The 17,858-nt window shown below is 38.7% G+C and overlaps 1 protein-coding gene across 1 annotated transcript in view; it reads right to left on the reverse strand.

Moving 5' to 3' along the window:
- Positions 1-17,858, reverse strand: part of LOC121307950 (zinc finger CCCH domain-containing protein 3-like) — a 135,741-nt gene that overhangs the window by 83,080 nt on the left and 34,803 nt on the right. The gene's annotated exons all lie outside the window — the stretch shown is intronic.

Consider the following 17,858-nt stretch of genomic DNA (forward strand, 5'->3'; position numbering starts at 1 on the left):
ACACAAATAAGCTTACTTGATTTGAAAAACGTCGTGAACGATAAAAGCAACTTTTTACACTACTTGGTTTGACTAAATGAGTAGTAATCAACAAATTATGGAAGTTGATTAATTTCAACAAACAATAACGACAACTTTTTCATGAAAAAAAATATTGTAGCCTATTTCAATCGGAACATTAGCTTGCTATATTATACTAAACGATAACAATAAAAACACATAACAATCTGGATCTATCTTGCATTTTTCAATTAATATAATTTAATTAGTAGAGAATAAAAACATACTAAGATAATGACCTAGCCTAAGTTTATTCAATCGTTTCTGTAATCTACCAGCGGCTTCTGTTGCATACACATCGCTGATATATAGTGCAGACCGTGGGTCAAACCAAGTCCTATGAATGTCTTTTAATTTGTTTGTTTTTTTAAAACCATTTAAATGCAAAACCATAACAAAACATGTATACCGGCTTTTTAAATTATATATATATATAACTTGTCCTGCGGTTGCCTTTAATTATATTTCCTGCATGTACTACTAAACATCTAAAACTAGAATACTCTTTCAAATAAACGTGTCATGATTTTGAAAGTGCAGTTCTTTGGGAAGGTATTGACGTTGCTTGCGCACGGCACCTCTTTCTTTACAAATTAAGCACTGGGGAATTTTAATATATCCCTGAATAAGATTTCTGTTTGAAACTTACACAGTTTACCGCTAGCCTTCTCCCGCCACAACAAAAACGTCGAAATACAGAACCATTTACTTTACCTTTACAAGAAGAGCTGCATCTTTGCCATAATAACCCACTCTTTTCTTTAATGACGTTTCAACCCGTGTCCCCTGATCGGAGAGCTATGAGGAAAAATTACCATGGTAAGTGACCCGAATCTCCCTGCAAAATAAAACCCGCGTTGATTTAAATGCACTTTGTGTGTAACACATATCAAATAGGCTACGAAATAGTAATATATATATAATTTTTTCTTTAATGAAACACAGAAGTTCCCAAATGTTTCAAATTGTATTGGTACGTTACAATAACGTAAAATCTAAATTTACTAAAGCATATTGTTCAACAACGTCTTGCACATCTGACAGTTGTAAAGATGAAAAAAAATATATATTTCTGTGCACCGATTTTTTTTTTTTTTGCAGAAGCAACAAAGCACAAAAAAGTCTACAACAGTTTGCTGTTACTATATATTACAGCCAGGTTTACTGCATAACTTTACTCCATGAAAAGTGTGATGTGAATGTGCTGTTGCATACTGGGGTATGTTTGCATTCAGCAGCTCCATGGCGTGTTTAGTGCGTGCGCCACCAGTAATTTAGGGAGTTGAGAGCTGCGAGTTCAAAACGTGTTCTTGTTATTAAATGCAGTTACATTGGATACCAGACTCCTGTCTTTTATCTAAAGAACTGCACACATTGGAGGGATATATTAAAATGGATGTGCGTCTGGGTGGATATATAGGATTAAGGCTCGGTTCACCGAATCCTAAGTATTCAAATCAAAACCGAATCCTGCATCCCTAGTTTCAATAATGGGACAAAGATATTCCACGAATGAGGCCAGCCTATTAACCCGGACCAGCCCCCAAGAGGAACAGTGGGTTGCTTACTATTCTCATGAGTGAAATAACCACAGTATTCTGAGTTACTTTCCTTAGATCAAGCTCCACGCAGGCTTATCAACATGGCCCCATTTGGAACTGTTGTTGGATTCGATTGAATGCAAGGCAGATCTCAAAATGAGAGCTGATAAAAAATGTAAAAAATAACTTCCACTCAGGAGCAGTGAGCATGAAAAGTTATTCAATGCAAGACGTCTCAATGATTGTTGTATATGAAGTATTTATATGTTCATCATTATCCATCTTCAGTGTATGCTACTCAGTCTAAAGGAAAAAGCTATGAACTGAATTTATTTAGCCGAAAGGAAAGAAGAATTAGGGTGACTTAATTGAAGTGTTTAAAATCTTAGGATCTGACAACGTGAACTAACCAACAATTTGAGTGCAGCACAGAAACCAGGACCAGAGGACACAGTTAGAAATTAAGTGGATAATTAGGGCAGTGTAGGAGACACTTCTTTATAGAAAGAGTGGTGAGGGTACAGAATGGGTGACCTGATTGTTAATGCTAAATCACTGAGATCCTTTCAAACCTGACTCGACAATATTATCTGATCAACCAGCTGCTAGGAACCGGTTCAGCACTGATAGGACGAATGGGCTTCTCTTGTTTGTCATTTTTCATATATTCTTATTCTATTTCTGACATTTTTTAATCATTCATCCTACAAAATAATAGGTTTCTGAGGGATTCAACTTCTAGAAATTCACAAACTGATCAAGCATAAAAGTTAGATGTCCTTTTTTATTGTTATGCAGAATCATAAGTTGGGCTTTAATGCTTGAAGAAGGAAAAAAAAATGAAAACTTCATAAACCCAGTTTCATATTTTTTTGAAAATTAAAATAAATGTGGTGAAAAAACTTCCACAAAGCAGGTACGTTTTTAGAAAGTTTTATTTAATAAAAAGCAAGGATAAAATCTAGAGAAATTGGAATGGTGGTTTATCAAGTTTTTGTTTTTTTCCCCCCAGACAGCTGTTTGTTACTTAAATAAATAAAATAATTGTATTTTATTATGGCATTCCTTGGAGATTCTGTGTTAAGTGGATTCCTGCACGCGATACTGGGGTCTGTGTTGACTGCTGCCATGCTGCTGAAATTTCAGGCTGACATTGACTTAACTCAGTCGCATCTCGTACACGTCGTGCAAAACACACGCGCTGATAGAGAAGTAGCCCTTTAGGGGGGAACTCAAAACTGAATCCGACAGCTTCAAGGACACTGGTCGGATCTCATAGCTTCTTATGGCAGTCCCTGTTGCAGCTATCTTCTGTCTGGCAAAAACTTAATTATGTTTCTCACATCAATTAAATCATCAGACGTTTTTTTTTTAGCTTCCCATACTTTAGTGTTATCTAAGAAGGGAAGAATTCAACAAGTATATCAGGACATTTTTTAACATAGTAAATCACTGTGACCTACAAGAAGTCCACTGCACGCACAACTGTAAGTTTGACAAACGGATGCACTGATGCCCTGATCTTCTAATGCTCCCAACAGCTAGTGCTAAAGAATATCCTATCCAAATGTAATCACAATTGGATCAGTTGTTCTCTAGAAATAAAATTAACATCCAGACTCAGGCAGACAGACATTCAGGCTGTTTTTTACAAAATGTTTACAAATAGAATATTAAAATGGAGATTCACCCCAAGGTCAGACAAATCATTCATCCAAACTCCTTCGGATGCATCATTGGAAGGTTTTGAAAAAACAAGATAAATGTAAAAAATATATTATATTTACCATACTGAAAAATTGCTTCACTGATGTTTTAGAAGCAAATCAGAACGTAATGTATTTCTGTTATTGGTTTGCATTTAGATTTCATGCATCATTAGTTTTTTTGCTATTGTTTAATACTGCTAATGCATACTGTAGTATCTTTGCATCTTGGTTTTGCTGCAATGGACTCTGGTGTGGCCCTCTGGTTCTTACTTAAAATGTTCATACAACTCAATTTTAAGTAAGACCTGTTTGTTTTTTGTTTTTTTGCCTTTTATTTATAATAAATCATAAAAATACATGACAGCCGCAGGGTTAACAAACAGATAACAACAATCATTCGAACATCTAAGGGACATTTTCCAGGTGAAAACAAACTGTTCCCAGCTACTAAGCCAAATGATAAAAGGCCAACTGTGAGCTCCATCACAAACAAAACTTTAAGACTGGCAGCTGATGTGACGTGCTTTGGCACATTTGCCGCATCATATCAGATGCTTTTCCTGGCTGTACAGGACGTGTAGTTTGTGGAATTCGAGACAGAGCAGGACTGTAGGCAGGCTTTAAGAAGATAGAGAGGAATCTATGACTAGGGACCTATGATTGATGCAGTTTTGATGAAGTCGGAAAGGAAACATTTTAATGTCGGACCTGGACCGCAAAAAGTAATACCACCTGTTACTATTCCACGTGGGTATTGGGGAGGGTCCGATCTTCAGTCAAAGGCTCATTTAAAAGACTGGTATTGTTTAAATACTGGACTTGCAGTTTTGTGTTTGTTTTGTTTTAGAACACTAAAACACTATGTAGTCTAGCCAAATTATAGGAATCTCCTGATCTTGATGTTACAGGTCAGGTACGTCATGTTCACAATATGCAACAGGGATGAAAATAAGACTACTATTGCATAACTTTTACCCATTCCAGGTTTTATTACGAGGTTGATTTGCTACAGTGTATAGGTTTTAAAAAAAAAACAAAAAAAAAAAAAAACAAAAAAAAAACCAAGAATGGATCAAAATGCTATGCACTGGGAGTCTAATTTCCATCCCTGTACTGCTATGCAGTGGGTGTCTTATTTCCATCCTAGTACAGGTCCAGATACGATACATATCACAGTACCCAGGTTACAGTACAATTGTCCCAATGGACTACTTTGTATGATGTGTAACAATGTAAAATGATCATGCACTTAAAAAGGTAAAATTAATATACTGTACTACCTTTAAATTAAATTAAGAATTGCTTTTGACAAGATGCTGCCATTATAGATACCGTTGATGCATTATTAAAACATGGCATGCCGCTAGGAATTAACAGTATATACAGTTAGGAGTTAGCAAAGCTGTTAAAAATGGAACTCCCTGGCATCCAAGAGAACTGAATTTAGACATGACGAAGGGTGCTCACTTCCTAAATGTTATAAAAATAACTTCATGATGTGCTTGGGTCTGACAGGCAGCTAGTGCCCGCTGGCAAAGCCTGTACCAAGGGCACAGTGCATGCCCAATTTCATACCAGGTTGTGTACACAAAGATTGAAATAAGGTGCAATAATTGAAAAAAATAATGAACACAGATTCCCAACCTCTCTTGGAAGATCTGACTGCAGAATGCATAATTCAAGTGTTGCAGAGTCTTTCAGGAGGGAAACAGAAACACAGAATAGCTTACTGTGGCAAAGTGCCCTGCCCCTGTGTGTATTTTGTGTTGTATGCTGTGTGTTAATATTGGTGTATAGTCATTGGTACATGGGATATAAAAACAGGTCTGTGTAACACGAGTGTTTAAAATGTATATTTGTATTTATGCACGAAGATTGCACAGCACTTCACGTGCAAGTAAAATGTAACGTGAGCACACGGAATTGCACTTTATTAATTCACGTGCAGTTGTACCGCGACTCCAATTGAGTGATTGATTAGAAATCGAGTCTCAGTGTGTTCTGTGAGTGGAGAACGGGATTGGAGACAGAGATTATAATAATAATAGTTAATAGTTCAAATATCAGCTCACTGTGTTTATCTGTGTAGTCCGTTTTGTTTGTCTCTTTAATTTGGCGAAAGTGCCGTGTCCTGTGTTTTTGTTTGTTACAACCTTTTTATTTACTGTTTTTCATTCATTAAATGCTGAGCGAAACCAAATCGCTCAGCTCCACCCAACTCCACCTCTCTGTTGTTCATTTCCTGGTTCCTGTTTCTGGTCTGACATCAGCCACTACAGTCGTCTTTGTGACACTTACACAGAAACAACAAATGAGCTTTAGCTTTTAAATGAGGGTGCAGTAAACTGTAAAGACACTGGGGTCTATTAAATTACTGTAAAACAGTGGTATAACTAAATACAGTCACTGTTTAAGTCTATCAGAATTGTAAAAACTAGGATGACAGTGTGCACAAGTCTCTTTAGTACATGTTTGTCTTTAAGGGTTAAGTAAAATGGCAGGTTGGTCTCTAAACTGTTACAGAGACCAATAGATTACATCTATTGAAAAGACCTCATTGTGTCAAAGCGTGTAAAAATCAAAACCAGTTAAATGGTTAATATTTACTGGACAGCAGCAGTAATGGAACTACACAGAGAGAATCATTGAAAACAGCTGTGGGGTGAATGTGAAGGCTCAAACTGTACTGTTTCTAAATAGCAGCTGCTTAAACAGTTACATGAACTGAATGTGGCAGACATATTAAGGCAATGTCAAGCATGCAGTTTACATGTAACCCAACAAACATTAAGTATCTCGTATAGTCTTGGAGATACTGTATGAGGCTACAACAGCGGCTTTGTTAAATTACTGCTAAGGGTGCAGCAATTCATTGTGCTCCGCTGACTCCTGATATTTTCATTACATAATATATATTATCGTAACAGAGGTATAATTTGTATTGTGATACAAGACCAAAAGCACAACATAGCTAATTCTAGATCACCACATGGTACTTGAATAAATAACAAGTATGTTTGTATTAGTACTGAAACGAACACAGGATTTTCATGCTCGGATATTCGCTCAATTTAAATATTCGTTCAGATATTCAATCATTTTCAGAAAGTAATAGAAGGCATTATATTGCTCAGAACGCAGAGACAGCATAGCAGCAGGGGCAGGGGGCGTGGCCCATGTGTGTGCCTTTATTTTACTGCAAGACGTTACAATACGAAACACATTAAAACAGAAAAATATCCCAGGAGTAAAGAATACGTTCTGTAGGCCTTATTTTACTCTAGTGAATTAACTACTAAACAAAAGATGCCCAACAGCAGTTCAAGTTAAATTATATTTTTTTAAATTATATTTTATATATTTTGTCAATTCCCAAAATATATATCACAAAGTTGACAATGCATTATTTATGTTTTACTTTTTTTTTCATTCCTTGCCATTGCCTTTTCTTCGCAGTAAACAGTTGCCATAGACACGTTTTCAGAAAGTAATAACATGAGGTTCACTTGTGCCTTTTCGTAGCTGAACAAGCAAACAAAAACTGAAATTTAACTTTAAACACTTCAGATAAAACAAACATGAAAATAGCGTTGTAAAATTAAGGGGGGAAAAAAACCTCACCATTTTGGTTCTCGTTTATTACATTCCACATAATAGAAAGTGGCTACAATAAATATATAACATATACAGTTTATATATAAATCACTACACAACATTTCCAGCAAGCTGGGAACTGTTTAAGCGAGGCATTTCAGAATGACTTGCCTGCCTTTTTTGTGTCCCATGAGATTCTGACTCGCTCTAAAGCAGCACAATGCGTTTTTGACCATAGACCACAGAGATCACTACATGCACGCGCTCATAATCTAGTTTGTTTACTTTTTGCTGTCTAAAACTTTTAAATAGAGGCTCAAGAGCTGTTGCGTTGCCACTGTGTTTATATATATATATATATATATATAAAACATCTCACATAACAGAGAGCTCTTTCATTTGCCATTTTTAAAACGCAACTTCTAGTGAGGAAGGAAGGTATTTTTGTCATTTCTACCGAATACAAACATCTGATTTTTGTATCCAAACACATGTAAAAAAATATATATATGTGTTCAAAATATTCAGATATTTGTCCCAGCACTAATTTTTACAGTTAATATGAATACATACTCTGTCTAACTAATTTCATTTGCGTCTTAACAAAACGGTCCATCATTAAATGACCATTTGATCTTATTATGCCTCATACAGATGTAGCTAAACACAACCAAGAAAATATAGTTGTGCACTGAGCAACACCTCAAAGCATTCTAATCCCATTTCAAGCTTAGTTGGCCCTAGCTTACTTAGGCTTTTGAGATACTATTAAAGGCATATGACAAGATGATCAATATGTGTATGGGGTAGGGTGGCTAAACCCAGGTGTACAGCAGCAAGTGCCTTGGCGGTGGGATCGGAGGATGCACACTGACCTGTAGTTCACCTGTGCTGTTGTGAGGGATAGCTGTGGTGAGGAAACAAAAAATGAATAAAAATAAAATATATAAAAATCAGTCAATCTTGTTTAGGGGAGGAAAAAAGGGGTTAAAAAAATAGGTGCAACAGTACCTGCTACAGCATATGTAGCTGTTGTAAACGCTTTAGGCAATCTACTGCAACAAGAACATTCTAAACAGACCCATGTGGGGTGTAATTTGTATGTGGGAATGGGTTTATTGTGTATCGTTTTGGAGTTGATTTGTTTGATTGAATTATTATTTACAGATGGGCGCTCGATTGACACTTGCTGCCTACTAGGCTTGGTTGAGGGGAAGGGCAGCAAGTGATTGGCTGTGCTGGTCCTCAGCAGGTGGGCGGGTCTTGACCAAGTGTCCGTCAATTCAAAAACACCCACGGGAGATGGCTAGGGGCTGCAGCAAGGCCATGAAACTCGGCGCTACAGAGATCTGGAATTACTCTGGAGACTGCCAACTACTGCATGGGTTAACCAGGGTCAGGGTTCCAGCATTCACGCAAGAAGAAACTGCAGCCGCCGTGGTCGTGTGTATACTGGGGCAGGGTAGGAATGGAGCTTAGTTTCAGGCAACAGCCTACAGTATAGAAAGAATTGGATTCCAGCGAGACCCCATGTTTACGGAAGTAGCGCCACCCGATTTTACATTTACTTTCTTTCTGTTTGTTTATTAATAAATCCTGCGTGCCTGTGCCAGCGTTTCAACTCCACCCCCAGTTGTCTCTCTGTATGTTTAATCAGCGGCTACCCACACACGTGACACGAGCAAGGCCCTGTCTCAGACCCCAAACTTTTTATTTAAATAAATAAATAAAAGTAAAAAACAACTTTTTTTTTTATTTTTTATTACAGTATTTGGAGTTGATGACCTGATTCTTATGGACAGTTTTAGTTGCCTGGGATAAAGCACCTGCTAGTCCTACCTCAAATGGGACAGCTCTGGAATGAGTGCTCTGCCCTGTCCAGCTGCACGGTGCCATGTGTGACGGTGTCAGGAGTCAGGTTTCCCCAGCCGTCGTGAGATTCTCAGGCTCTGTTGCCATTGAAATGCACAGATCACCTCTCCTGTTGAGCGATTACGCCCTGCTGCACCAACAGTAGGTTTCATATAATATTCCCTGATAAAGTGTTACTGGATATGTTTATAACACAACACATGCATCACTACAATATTTTTTTCAACATCATTTTGAAAAGGGAGGGAGCCCCAACTGAAAATTGAGAAAATGGTTAAAATCGCAAATCTAGAAATATACACTGAACTGAAGTGAATGATAACGTTAGAGTGTAATAGTGTCTGTACTTTTTGTACAATAAAATAAACAATTTAAGTAAATTTGAATAGTAGTTGTATGTACAGTTTCACATGGCTTGTCTCACCACAATTAACATTTTGTTTCTAACGTTCCCTGGGACTCCCAGAGACCTTAACACAGTAATATGAATTTACTCAGGACTCTGATTGTAAGAAATGCATACTGGTGTGCCTCACCACAGCATAGCCTAATGAATGAATGCCAGTGACAAACATATCCCTAGCCATGGCTGTACAATACAACATGTACAGCTATATATATATGTACACCTCCAGTGTTTTACTTTACAATGCACAGCACACCAAGTGTTTTACTTTACAATGCACTGTACACCTCCAGTGTTTTACTTTACAATGCTCTGCACACCTCCAGTGTTTTACTTTACAATGCTCTGCACACCTCCAGTGTTTTACTTTACAATGCTCTGCACACATCCAGTGTTTTACTTCACAATGCTCTGCACACCTCCAGTGTTTTACTTCACAATGCTCTGCACACCTCCAGTGTTTTACTTCACAATGCACTGTACACCTCCAGTGTTTTACTTCACAATGCACAGCACACCAAGTGTTTTACTTTCCAATGCTCTGCACACCTCCAGTGTTTTACTTCACAATGCTCTGCACACCTCCAGTGTTTTACTTCACAATGCTCTGCACACCTCCAGTGTTTTACTTCACAATGCACTGCACACCTCCAGTGTTTTACTTCACAATGCTCTGCACACCTCCAGTGTTTTACTTCACAATGCTCTGCACACCTCCAGTGTTTTACTTCACAATGCTCTGCACACCTCCAGTGTTTTACTTCACAATGCTCTGCACACCTCCAGTGTTTTACTTCACAATGCTCTGCACACCTCCAGTGTTTTACTTCACAATGCTCTGCACTCCTCCAGTGTTTTACTTCACAATGCTCTGCACACCTCCAGTGTTTTACTTTACAATACACTGCACACCTCCAGTGTTTTACTTCACAATGCTCTGCACACCTCCAGTGTTTTACTTCACAATGCTCTGCACACCTCCAGTGTTTTACTTCACAATGCACTGCACACCTCCAGTGTTTTACTTCACAATGCACTGCACACCTCCAGTGTTTTACTTCACAATGCTCTGCACACCTCCAGTGTTTTACTTCACAATGCTCTGCACACCTCCAGTGTTTTACTTCACAATGCTCTGCACACCTCCAGTGTTTTACTTCACAATGCTCTGCACACCTCCAGTGTTTTACTTCACAATGCTCTGCACACCTCCAGTGTTTTACTTCACAATGCTCTGTACACCTCCAGTGTTTTACTTCACAATGCTCTGCACACCTCCAGTGTTTTACTTCACAATGCTCTGCACACCTCCAGTGTTTTACTTCACAATGCTCTGCACACCTCCAGTGTTTTACTTCACAATGCTCTGCACACCTCCTGTGTTTTACTTCACAATGCTCTGCACACCTCCAGTGTTTTACTTCACAATGCACAGCACACCTCCAGTGTTTTACTTCACAATGCACAGCACACCTCCAGTGTTTTACTTCACAATGCACAGCACACCTCCAGTGTTTTACTTTACAATGCTCTGCACACCTCCAGTGTTTTCATTTAGTCTGCTGTACTGCATGGACTTTGGCATTCCATTATAAACTGCACTTCACTCACACGGAGACGGATTGCTCGGCCCCCAGCAGCGCTCAATTCCCAAGCCCACAGACAGGATTTGTTATGATTTTTATCCAGATACCCTTTATTCAGTTTAGAATAGCTACCTTTTGGTAATCCATGCAGCAGACTTACTAGAACTGAATTTAATGTGCATTAAACTAAAATGAATCATCTTCATTTCTTATTTTCACATCAAGTGGCAGGTTTGACAGGTTTCACTTGACTTATCAACACAAGCCAAGCACTTTTTGGCTCAACAACTACATGGTACACTACAGGAGAAGTTCATTCAGCCAAGCTTGAAGTGCAACCCAATGCCTGATAGGGAAGCCAAGATACACTTACTATACAAGATAAAAGACATTCCTGGTACGATAAATCAAACGACTTTAAATGTACTAAGTGCATTTATAGAGTTTAGGATCAGGTAGGGATGTTAAATTCTGTTTAATTCCCTAAAATGTTTAAACTTAACGATTAAACACGTTTAAACTTAAACATAAGTGATCCATTGCAACGGATTTAAAGTAACATAACTGTGGATGACCCGACGGTTAGTACAAAGGACAGTATTAATGCGAGACTGCAGGACAGTTTCAATTGCAACAAATCAAGTGCTTCCAGACACAATGCAGGTTAGGTTTAAAGATGTTATCAATTGCAACGAACACAATGCATGTCCATAGAGGACTGTAAATCAAAGTATTAAATTAGTTCACAGATTCTTGAGACTAAGAGCTGCACTAACTTGTTACTCATACAACAGAACTCCCATTCAACACATTAAATAAAACGATTACTTTTCATCTGAATAATGTATTGAGTTAAACATAATTCTGAAAGGTGTAAATCTAATAAAAGTACTGGTACAATGACATTAATTTAAATGGCACCCATTGCAACTGCAGATACTTGAAATAATAATAATAAAAAAATAAATAAAAAACTGTACAGGATTAAATTACACAAAGATTTTTGCAAAAAGCCTGTCTGCTTGATTTTTTTGATAATTCAAAATATACACAAAATATGTCTGACAGAACTGTTACTTTATAGCTATTCCTTAGCGTATGATTATATTTTTAAAAAAAAATGTTCTGAGGTTTATAGAATGAAGAAAAATAAAATACAGCTTTAAAAATTGTAGCTGAAGTGTGAAGTACAAGAATTCAGTCCTCCTCTTACTCTTCTGCCCCCTTGACCACTCACTGGCATTTTCCAGTACATGAAGAAGAAATTATCAGTTTAAGATGAGGATCAACAGATCACGAATTTTGTTTCTTGTATCTGTTTATTGCAATAGGTACTAAGAGCTTCAGAGATGCAGCTGACTAGTACTTAGCAGAGTAGAAGATTAAGAACTTATCTAGCTGTACAGTGTTTTCTAAGCAAAATACAATCTGTATTCCTGTTAAAATATCCTTCCAGCGGTTTTATTTAAATGTGTAATACAGGGATGGAAATAAGACTTCTGTTCCATAGAAGTTTCACCCATTCCAGGTTTTCATATGTGCTTGATTAACCCCAGTGTATCTGTAAACTCAGATGTGCCTTATTAAATGCATAGTAACTGAGTCATATTTCCACCCCGTTTCTATTCCTGCAATATATGACAAATATGTCTTTCCGGGCACAAAGAGTAGAGCGCTCAAACTAAGCCACCAATACAATGCATATATCCTGGCTTCTAAGCATCAATCATTCAATCCCCTCCCCCCTCCCCCTTCTAAAGCCTGCACTGGGAGCAGCGTGACACCAGTACCGTGGCACCACAGAGCAGGAATGCCAGGTTCACTGAAGGGATTCTCACCCATATAGGGGAGCTAGCACTGCCTGTAACAAACTGCGACTCCCAGAGACCGACAGCCCGGTGTCTCTGTAACCCTGAAACACGCTGCCCCTCACACAGAGACCGACAGCCCAGTGGGTCTGTAACCCTGAAACACACTGCACCTCCCAGAGAGACTGACAGCCCGGTGGGTCTGTAACCCTGAAACACACTGCACCTCCATGAGAGAGTCTGACAGCCCGGTGGATCTGTAACCCTACCCAGATCTCAGTATCTTTTTCTACTGAGCTAGACTGCCCGAGGCATGCTGGATTCCTCTAGTTTTTCGGATGGTTAAATAGCTAGAACAGTATGTTTCACGTTACTCCCTGTTAAAAGTGTTACTGAACATGCTTTTGAGTTTATAACACAACACACTGCTTACCGCAGCTGCCTGCTATGTTGCGTGCATCATTGGACTATATTTTCAACATAACATCTTGGTTGTTTTTATATTTTAATTCACAAACATTTGGTCATAAATTGATGCTGATGACTAATTTCAGTGCGAAAATTACTAATTACAATGTGGTGTAGGGGGTTCCCCCGTCTCCTAAAGATAACTGAATCTGCATTGAACATGCTTCCTACTACGAATACTTCTGACTAAAGTTTGAATGACCTATCAGATGTGACTTTTAGACTGGGTTCTTTATGCAATAGAATCATATGGAAATAAGTGCTCAATACTGATGTGTAACATACTGATGTAAGGGTTTTGAATAAAACTATAAAACCAAAATTGCAATTATGATGAAAAAGATATTACAGAGATACACAAAACACAACAGGCATCAGCAGTAAGCAGTACATTTTGTAATAAACTCATTTTAACATTGATCGTTTTCTCTTTTACTCAACAGCTCCTTTCTTGTTTTCTTTTTCTCTTCTTGTTTAAAACTTTCACGCTAGAAGTCACCATCTAGAATGTGCCTCAGGGACCAACAGTACAGAATTCACGGCTTTGAGTCAATGCAACTTGTTTTCATTCACTAGTGAAGAAGGTTAAAAGTGTTACTGACCACCCTTTAGTGTTCACTCTCTATTTTATAAACATTATATTTACACACAATTAAATACAGTGAGGTCCAGAACAGTTTATTTCAGTGGTCAGCGACTACAAATAGCCATACATGTGAATGGCGTCCCGAATCACAGAATTACATATAATAAAAAAAGAATAGCCTATAATCACCCATTTTATTTTTTGTGAACAATTTCAGAATGTTCAATTTCCAACTAAATGGCTGCACAACTAAAATATCATTAACGTTATCTTTCAAAATCTTCACAGTGTATAGGAACGTTTTGCAATCCTATGGAATACCATTACACTTTATCAGCATCAGTCATATCCCTATTTAAAACGGAAAATGTGGGAACAGTAAGGCAGATACACAGTTGAAAGTCTGACATAATCCTCAGTTTTTTCTGTTGAGTCACTCTGAAGTTTCCTGAAATTTTTTGGCCTTCATTCTTCAGTTGGTTTATGTGAATAAAAATATTAAAACAAAATCGATATGTTGCGAAGGACATTGCAGTTATGTTTAGCACATGAGACAGCAATGGTTATTAATGGGTTTGTGGTAAACACTAAAGGGTGTCCTGTAACAATAAGAACATGAGAAAGGTTTACGAACGAGAAGAAGTCATTTAAACTATCAAGGCTTGTCCCCTCAAAGCATTTGACCCAAATATCTCATTTAATAGGACAGAATCTAATATGTTCCTAGTGTTTTAAATGCATCACCAGGTGTACAGTACTATGCATTTATAACTGTGGGGGGAAAAAGTTCATTTTACTATAATAATGAAGTAATGCATATCTGTTAGGAATTATAGTAAAACAATTCCCACTGTTACTGTAAGCAAAGATTTGTTCTCCCTGGTCAGGATTATTTAGTCTGCAGCGTGTTTCTAGGGACTAATTGTTAAAAAACACCCCGCCGCCCTCTCTGCTGCAAGAACTCCCAATACAATAATACCACAGTGCCATACATTGCTCAATAACAAAGTTAAAAAGAAACCATTGCAAGAGTAAGGTCTGAGACTTTGCAGTACAGCATCTGCTTTAATATTGCTTCCAACGGTGTATGAAGAGTTCCCCCTGCAGGACACACAGGGAACAGCACCAGTGGTAAAGTAAGACAGCCGCAGCTGGCTGGGGTCCACAACCCCTTACAGCAAGCAGCAAGGAACTGTCGGTATAAACAGCTTCATGCTATTGAAGCGATGTGCCTCTGTGCCAGAACTACAGGGTCTGATGGAATGAAGATCCGCTTTAAATTAAAAGTGACATACACTGGTGCCTGTACTGTAGCAAACAACTTCGGGTCTTTTTTAGGTATGGATAGAAAGGAGACTGGGCAACTTGGCAAAGCGCCCAACATGGAGCCACTACAATTGAAGAACTGTTCCCTGGCCAGGACTGACCCCGTCGATAGGCCCAGGAACAATGTACGTCATCTGTGTGCATGTATTCCACTCGTTTGGAAAATGTGTCCTTAATGTTGGGGTTATTCGTACACCCACTACGATACGGGTGGGAAAGTGGTCAACACTGATTTAAGAGCAACGATTTGTAAATAATTTTTTTTTCTCAAATTTAATTTTACATTAACATTACAATAACAAGACCTGGGCACTGACAGTAAATCTGGACAAAACCACTCTGGGAACCACCAACCTGGATCACACCACTAGTTACATTTACCTGGGTCTGAACATCACGGAGCTTCAATACGTCTATAAATGCATTGAGGGAAAAAACATGCAGAGCCTACTATGCCATAAAGAAAACACTTCACAAATGTAACCCCCCCTCATAAAGATCTAGCTAAAAATCTTTGATAGTGTTATCCAACCAATCCTCCTTTATGGCAGTGAAATATGGGGCCCACTTTCAAAATGTAATTTTACAGATACATAGAAACTCCCCCTACCATGCGTGTAGTTCTGAACTAGGTTACTTCCCCTTACTGCTACCCATTGAAAAAAGAGCAGCCAAATTCTGGGTCCATTTGAGCCAGGCTGAGCCACACTCCTACAAGGACAAAGCATTCCAGAGCAACCAGCTCTGCTCAGATGAGGCCCCCTGAAACAACTAGCAAAACCACAGCCTGGCCATCGAAAAAACAGGCCGCCATAAAAAGAGCTGGCTGCCAGAGAGAACAGACTGTGCAATCACTGTGAGAAGTCGAAACAGAGGTGCACGTCCTGCTGTCCTGCTCCAGATACTGCTAAATAAGGGACACATACCTCCCTAAATTCTTGAGTCAGTTGACCCAGTTTCCACACCTACCTGACCCTGAGAAAATGCAGATCCTGCTGAGAAAGGAGGCTCTGACAGCAGAACTGGCAGCACAGTACATGTCTGCCTGTCACAGCATGAAGGAGAAATGCACTGTTTATTGTTAAATTAGAGGGGTTATATTGTGTACATTCTGTTAAGAAGGGGGGGGGGGGGGGGGGGAATTGATATTGTGTGTTATTAACATTATATATTATTTTATGTAACGTGTGTTGAATTGCTTTGGCAACACTGGATCACTCCTGTCATGCAAATAAAGCCAGTTTGAATGAGATAGAGAGAAGACTGACTCTAGGCTGGGCCAGGAGAGTTGAAAGGTCACATGTTTGAAGCCTGTTCCATGCCACTCCGTTAGAATTCTCCAGACAAGTTCAAAGCCAGTTAAAAGACAGACATAGAGGAAAATGGCAACAAAACTAAAACTAAATGAAGGCAACAAAATCTACAACCATTGGATGATTGAAAACCTCATAAAAAATGGGAAAGATAGAACAATTACTCAATTTGATTCTACTTGCTCTTGCTTGTGTAGTATCTTTCACTTTATTTAATTTCCTCTTGGTATAACCGGACTATAACCTGCCTGCTACTGAGAATGCTCCTTTTTTATTATTATTATTCAAGATATTTAGATGGAATAAAGTTCACAGAGATGACAAATCATCAAATTCACAAGACTTGTTTGTGGCAACAGCCAAAAATATTCTAGGACAGGGAATCCCTGTCCATAAAACCATTCCCATACGTATTTCCAGCTCTCCCTCTATCGGGTCAAATGTAGCATCGCTCCTTAGGGATCACTGAGCTGGAGAGGCAGTTACTGGGTCATTTTTTTTTTTTTTCTGTTTTAACATTGACCGTTGGGTAGTAGTATTCATGTGCTAGAGACAGGGACTTTTCCCTCAGCGCTGAAGAAGCTTATAGTACGACCATACAGTACAACAGTATTCTCTGATGTGTAAAACCTTAATGGTCACTAGACCCACCTACAGTGGTTTGCAGAAGTATTTACCCCCCCACCCCCCTTACCAACAATGTCACATTTTGCTGAATTACAAATAATGTGTGCACAGTTTTTCAAACAAAGTTTTTTTTATTCAAAGCTGCAGTGGTTAAACTGAACACTGTTATATGAGGAAGTTAAATGCCAGCAAAACTTGCAAAGAAAATGTACAAAACAAAATGTACTGGTTGCACAAGTATTCAGTCCCTTAAGTCAGTACTTGGTAGAAGCACCCTTTGCAGCAATTACTGCTATGAGTCTTTTTGCATAGGTCTCTACTAGCTTTGGAAAGTAGGATGGTTAAATATTTGCCCATTCTTCACAGGAAAATTGCTCCAGCTATGATAAGTTTGTTGTGGATCATGGATAGACTGCAATCTTCAAGTCTTGCCATAAATTTTCGATTGGTTTGAAGTCAGGACTTTGACTGGGCCACTCAAGAACATTAATTCTCTTCTTGTTCAACCACTCCAGTGTGGCTTTGGTGAATTTCCTCCCCAGTTTCAAAGTCTTAGCTGACTCAAACAGGTTTTCCTCAAAGATTCGCCTGTACTTTGCACCAACCACTCTCCCCTCTATCCTGACAAGCTTCCCAGTCCCTTTAAGATGAGGCTTTTTGCGTAATGGCTTCTTTTTTACCACCCGCCCATACAGGCCAGCTTTGCGTAGGGACTGGCTTATTGTTAATGTGTGAACACTGACTCCCATCTCAGACACATAACTTTGCAGATCTCTCAAGGTCAATGCTGGCTTCAGAATGACATTCCAAACCAGTTTCCTGCATGCCCAGCTGCTCAGGTTGGGAGGGCGACCTGATCTGGGTAGTGATCTTCCACTTCTTAATGATGGACTTCACTGTGGTGAGAGGGATAATCAGTGCCTTTGAAATTTTCTTGCACCCTTCTCCTGCTCTGTGCGCCT

This window comes from Polyodon spathula, chromosome 3 (assembly GCF_017654505.1).
Source record: "Polyodon spathula isolate WHYD16114869_AA chromosome 3, ASM1765450v1, whole genome shotgun sequence".
NCBI lineage: Eukaryota > Metazoa > Chordata > Actinopteri > Acipenseriformes > Polyodontidae > Polyodon > Polyodon spathula.